Source organism: Geospiza fortis, unplaced genomic scaffold (assembly GCF_000277835.1).
Source record: "Geospiza fortis unplaced genomic scaffold, GeoFor_1.0 scaffold55, whole genome shotgun sequence".
Taxonomy (NCBI): Eukaryota; Metazoa; Chordata; class Aves; order Passeriformes; family Thraupidae; genus Geospiza; species Geospiza fortis.
In genome coordinates, this window is record NW_005054308.1 from 11,830,878 (window position 1) to 11,837,844 (window position 6,967).

Consider the following 6,967-nt stretch of genomic DNA (forward strand, 5'->3'; position numbering starts at 1 on the left):
AGCCCCAGCCGAGGGCGAACGGTGCGACCTGTTGGCCGAGACGGGAAAGTGCAGCCGGGCCCGGCCCCGAGCGGGCACAGCGGAGCGGGCACAGCGGGGCACGACAGGGCACAGCGGGGCAGAGTGGACAGGGCTGGGCAGGGCAGAGCGGGGCAGAGTGAACAGGGCAGAACATGGTAGAGTGAACAGGGCAGGACGGGCAGAGCTGGGCAGGGCAGGACAGGCAGAGTGGACAGGGCAGAGCTGAGCAGGGCAGAGCGGACAGGGCTGGGCAGAGCGAGGCAGAGCAGGGCAGGGGGAGATGCTCCCGCTCAGCCCTGGCGTGGCACGGTTGGAGCCCGTGTCCAGCTCTGGGCTCTGCTCTACAGCAAGACAAGGAGCGACTGGGGAAGGTCCAGCAGAGGCCATGAAGGTGTTGAGGGGTCTGAAGCATCTTTCTGATCGAGGAGGGACTGTGGGAGCTGGGCTGGGTTGGTCTGGAGAAAACTGACAGGGATCCCATCAATCCATACAAACATCTCCAAGGGCTGGCTGAGGATGGTGCCAGGCCCTGCTCAGTGGTGCTGGTGACAGGACAAGGAGCAATAAACTCAAACACAATGAGTTCCACCTCAACACGAAGAAGAACTTCCTTCCATGGCAGGTGGCAGGCACTGGAACGGCTGGCCCGGGGGGGGCGGGGGTTTCCCTCTCTAAAGACATCCCAAACTCACCTGGACACGTTCCTGTGTCACCTCCAGGTGACCCTGCTTTGGCAGAGGCTTGGACAAGATTGAGATTTTACAGCACAATTATATACCCTCTCGTGGTTTTTTTTAATTATAAGTTTTTTTCAGGCCACATTGACTTTTGGAAGCAGTTGTTTTACTTTTAAAATGCAAAACACATGCACAAAATGTTACATTAACATTATTTTTCCCCCACAAGTTATGAAAAATGGTTCTAAAAATTGTAGCTCTTCCCCATTTTTGAAAGATGTGTTTAAAGCAGCCCTCAAAACTGTCTTGCGGTGCATTTTGAATGATGCAATGGATTTACAGCTCTCAGGAAACGCTTCTTCCCATGCAAGGGAACTGGAATAGCAGAAGTCAGAGTGATCACAGAGACTGTGAAACCTCTGTCACCAGTGCAGGGCTGTTGCAGAGCTCCTGGCTGTTCAATAAAGGAAATGATCTCTCTCAAAGCATGAAATCCCAAAGTGCTGCTGGGACCTGGAAAATTTACACTATTGCTCTCTGAATGTCCTGCTGCAGAAACTGTCCTGCATTTGGGGACGCCTCTTACCCCTGCAATTTGGGGAACTCAAATGTTAGGGTACGTGTGGGAGAACATCAGCCTGGAGGAGAGATGTAGCTCCTTCTGTAGTCTGGGGAAACTGGAATAACGAAGCTGTTTATTTCTAAGACATTTAGATGAGAACATCTGTTTATAAACACCCGTTCAGATGCTTAATTACAGCTGGGTTTGTACAGTAATGGGGAGAACCCTCCTTCTCTAATGAATAATTCTTTACCTTAATGTCATTTTGTTCCAAAAGAACCCAATTTTAGTTATTATACAGAATTCTATTCCATCCTGGCAGGGTGGGCAGGCCCTGGCACAGGGTGCCCCTGGATCCCTGGCAGTGCCCAAGGCCAGGCTGGACATTGGGGCTGGGAGCACCTGGGACAGTGGGAGGTGTCCCCGCCATGGCAGGGCTGCAATGAGGTGACTTTTAGGTCCCTTCCAGCCCGAGCTGTGCTGTGATTCTGTGAATTCGTGCGGCCCGGGGCTCAGGGCGGCGCTGGGGGCAGCGGGCACGTCCAGCTCAGCTCTCGCTGCGGGACTGGGGGCAGGGCTGTGTGCAGGGGGCTCTGCCCGGGCCACAGCGGTCCCCCTCTCCCGAGGTGTTTGCCTCGGCGCTGGCTGCAGCAGCGCTCAGTGCCAGCCCTTCGGTGACACTCCCGCTGCGTCCCCGCAGCTCCGGCCGCGCTCCGCTGGGCGCTGCAGCCGCGCCGGGTCTGCGCCGGATTCTGTCCCTGAGATCTGGTCCCTTTAAAGGGTTTCTGTTGAATGGAGCCGATAAAAAATATCCGATGTGTTCTGCCTCTCTCTATAACACTGGGAAATGAATGTTACAGACTCACCCTTCTCCAGGTGCTCCTGGGCCGGGGGCAGCCCACAGCGTCCCGCGGGGCAGGGACCGGGACATGGATGGATGGATGGATGGATGGATGGATGGATGGATGGATGGATGGATGGATGGATGGATGGATGGATGGATGGATGGATGGATGATGGATGGATGGATGGATGGATGGATGGATGATGGATGGATGGATGGATGGATGGATGGATGGATGGATGGATGGTCCTGCAGCTGAGGCTCCCCTGGAGCCGCACAAACATTTCTCACACAGCCCTCTGGGGCTCAACCACCCCACAGACTGCCTCCCCGCGCTCTCTTTCGGACACAAGTGCTCCCTAGGACACTCCTACACTGTAAAAATAAATGTAATGTAAAAGCTGAGCAGCTGTGTGTTCTGGCTGTTTTACCACATTAACGTGCATCCAATACAGAACAACTTCCAATGTGTTATGTGATGATGGTCAGACTTAAATACAACTCATCTTTGCTGGTTTACACAAATGCATGGAGTAAGTTAGGCTTTAAAAAACTCGTGATTTTTTTTTTCAAGTAAGTACAGGTGTGGTGGGAGCCCAGAGCCCCAGGAATTTTGGGAGCCGCAGGGACAGTGGTGCCAATTGTCATACTACAGATTTTAAAAATCTATAAATGGCCGCACATTCCTATGCCACAATGTAATAATACTGCAGAGATAATGAGCCTTGACCTTAAAAAACACTAAATATAGACTTTAAAATATAGAAGTGGAGAATATTATTAAATCATTAAAACATAATTATGGCTTTCATTGAGGAGATCGGGCAATTCATGGAAGCAGGAGCCACTTTGAGCTTTGTGTGGAGTGTTCCAAAGGTCAGAAAGAACATCTGAAGGGAACTCCTATGGCTGCCAGATGCTGACATAAATCTGCCTGGGGTCAGCATGGACAATGGGGGCACCTGGAGATAAGCAGATCCTGTCACATCTGACAGAAGGGAGCGTGCAGAACGTGGGCCACAGGAAGCATCTCAGTGTGGAGTCACACAGGGAAAGATCAGAGTTTGCATTTACAGAATGAAGGCTGTATGGACTCCACATAACCACTCCTAAAGTCCTAAAGTCCCTAAGCCTGCTTGGAAGTACTTCCAAAAGTAAGGGCTGTGTTGCCTTTTCCTATGAAATGCCAGCTCCGTAGCTGTGCCTCAGACAGCTCACGTAAAGCAGTTTTATGGTTTCATCCTGCTCCTCCCTCTCCAATCTGCTCTCTCCCAAAAGGGCAGTGACATGCCCAGTGTCTAAGGCTCTTCCCAAGCCCAAATCTTTGAAGATCTCGGTTGCCTTGTAAGGAGCTGCGTTTTGTTTCCTATCAGCTTGAGAGTAATTCTGTTTAGTTCTTGAGCATACATCAAAGTGGCTCAGCCAGTGCCTGCAGCCTGTCAATAGCTCTGCAGGGAAGCCAGAATGGGATAAGGATGTTCCCCAGCTGTGGCTCCCACGGCTCAGGAGCTGCTGCTTTTCCAGCAGGACACCACAGCACCCTCCACGTGCTTGTCAGGGGAGGCTCCTGGCTCTGAGCTCACTCCAAGTGTGCTTTTGCCATTAGCTGTGGTCAGACACATAGAGGCACAGAGGGGCTGGGCCATGCCCTCCTAACTCCTCCTCACATTAATGACTCCTGGTATTTTTGCTATTTTTACCATGTTTTTTCCTGTATTTCCCAGGGAAGCCCTTGACTGCTGTGGTCTATTTTGTGCTTTGATTTCCCACCAGGTCCTTCACTTCTACATGAGCCACTCTGTAGTTCTCCCTCTGTGACATTCTCCTTCCCAGCTCCTTCCTCTTTTCATGTATTGATCTGCTTCATCCTGAATCCCTTTGTTCCTTCCCCTAAAGGATCATGGAATGGCCTGGCTTGGAAGGGACCTTGAAGCTCAACCCATTCCTGTGGGATCTGTGACCAAGGGCTGAAACTCCAAGGTGCTGGGACAGACAGACCGTGAAATGCAGTGGTCAGAAATAGAGGGGAGAATGGGAGAGGAATTAATTGGGTTAATTGACGAGGAGGAGGAGGAGCACTTTGTGACAGGCATGGGGTGAAGTCATGTGCAAGTACACACAAACAACTTTGTTGTTCTGAAGCTTTGCAGAAACATCTGGCAACAACATGCAAGGAAAAGGAAACCTTTGGTTTATGCATCAAGACCTCTCTATGAAAAAAAGAAAACTTGAGCTAATTACAGGATGCCTGCAAGAAGAGAACCACCTTTGATGGCAGCCCTATTTTTTCCTGCAGCACAATGCCTGCTGAAATCCAGTAGCCAGTGGCACACAGATTTGAGTGGGGCCTGGGCTCTGTGGCACTGCCAAGGCAGCCCCTCCACGGGCAGGGGGGTTGTAGGGGCTCCCTGTGTCACTGAGACCCGATGGCAGCTCCCAGGGTCACCTTGGCTCGGCTGTCCTTGGGGACAGGGAGAAGTTACCTGGACAGGTGAATCAATGGAGGCCTGATGTGGCTCAGCAGTTCCATGAATTGCCATGTGCAGGGAGCCCAGGCAAGCAGAAACAATGAACAACAGTGCTGGCAGCTCCTTTGCTTGTTTTGGAATGTTGTGGTGCTGCTGCTGCAAAGGAGCAGTTTAACACCGCTGTCAAGGCAGTGCTGAACCAGCGTGGGCACAGCTGTGTAATCCCAGGGACTCTGGAACTGCATTCCCACGTCGCTCCCCCATGGCAGATCCAGTGCAGAAGTGCACCACACAGCAGGCTGATACCTCTTCTGTTTTAAAGCAAGTCCTGCTTCCCCATGCTGGTGATTTCAAAGCACGTTCCATAAATCCAGGCCTTGTCAGCAATAAAGCAGAGTTATGTGCAGCTGGGTTCACTAATGAAACAAATTCAGCTGTGACACTGGCAGAGTTTTCAGCTCCGACTCAGGAGTGAAATATGTAAGCAAAGGTATGAACAAAACAAAAATGTTACTGCTAAAAGCATGTTTTATGAAACGCCACTTGCCTTTTAAAACATCTGCCTTTACAGCAAGAGATATAGTACCTCTTCAAACTGAAGCCATAATTCCAAACTCTGCCCTGTTTAGTACCCTGGATGGCACCTAAATTAGAGTGTGAGGCAATCCCAGGGGCCAAGGGGAAGGATTCTTGCACTTGCAGTATGAGTGCCGTATGAAGAAAGGATTTTTAAACCTTTTCCTAAATATTACAAACCCAAAATGGGAGAATTCAAAGGGAGTTAGGTAAGGAGATGGGACATAAAAAATTAAAATGCTTTTTCTGGAGACAAGAATGGAATATGGTAGAAATTAATTTGAGGCAAGGTCTCGATCTTTTAATTTCTTATGGAAAAAGAGCTTAATTGTCCTTATCCTTTGAGCTCCATCCTCTTTATTCCCTGTGTTTTGTTGTTCCAATATTTACATGGATACAACTTTCAAAGCACTACTGTTTTAAATGGGCATTTTCTGTGATTTAGTTGGGAGATATTATAAAAAACCAAAAGACTTACTAAGGTATTTCCTCTGTGGGATTGTGCTTGTCAGCAGACTGACATCACAGAAACTGGAGCTGAAAAGAGAAAACAAACAAAAAGAAAATCATATTGTCTTATCTTATTTAAAGATGAGTTTAGAGACAGCCTAAACAGTCTGGAAACACAAGGCTCTCCAGAACAGGTGGCTATTTTGCCACCTGAGAGTTTCTGTGTTGCCAGCAGCACTGAAACCCAGACTTGCGAGTGGCTCTGAAGCACTTCAGTGTAAATAAGCAGCAGCTCTGTCAGAAACAGCCTCACTTAAAATTTTTCAAGGAGCAGGGCCTCTCCCACTTTTTGTTCAGAAGTAGCCTGGAGGCAGCCCCCTGCAGCTCCCGTTCTCCCCTGCAGCCCTCGCTGGGACGGGGGAGCAGAGGGGACCTCGTGCCACACAGCTCCCCAGGGGCACAGCACAGTGACAGGAGCCTCAGCCCTGGCTCCAGCACCACGGAATCCAGCAGGAGCATGTGCTCTCCAAAGCTGCTGTTTTACCCCAATCCTATTACCTGATCTTTTCTACACCTTTTAATTCTAGGATAGACTTGCTGAGAGGTGCGACCAGAAGCACACACACTATACAAGACATGGTCACACAAAGCTCTTTTCTCACCCTTCCCTCATCATTCTGAACATTCCAGTTGATTTTTCTGAAAGCCAGAGGGGAGTTTGTCTCAGAAGAACTCCATATCTCCAGTGGCAATATCTAATTTACAGCTTGTCATGGCACACACTCATTTGTTTTTCTTGCTTTTCCTTGTGTGCATTATAATCTTCAGTGCATTATAAATTCAGCCTGGCATGTGATCACCTGTTCACTCTCTCGGACACTGGTCAGGTACTTCTACAGCCCTTTACAGTTAGATTTTGGGTTTGAATAATTTATTTTCAGCAGACATCTTTGTAACTTCCTGCCACCTCCTGCCACCTCCTCTCCTTTTCCAAGTCATTTATGAGTATTTGGAATGGCAGAGATGTCTGTGGGACTCCACTTAGCTTTGAAATGATCTATTTCTTCCTACCTTTTACTTTCACATTTTAACCACTTTTTGACGCTTTAAAGGATCCTCTCTGTTTCCCTGGGCAGCTCAATTTGTCTGACATGAAAGCTGTCTTGAAGGGGCGAGAAAGCAGAGAAAGAGCCTGACCTTTTATTAAAACCCAGCAAGGAGAGATGAAGGCCCAGTTCTGCTGTGGGTGTCAGCAGAACCCTGCAGACAGAAACCCTCAGCTGCAGCAGCGAGGAGGAGCCAGGGCTTTTGCCCAAGCACAGACTCGCTGGCAGGATTTAAACTCCTCAGTTTGCAAACTTCTCCCCAG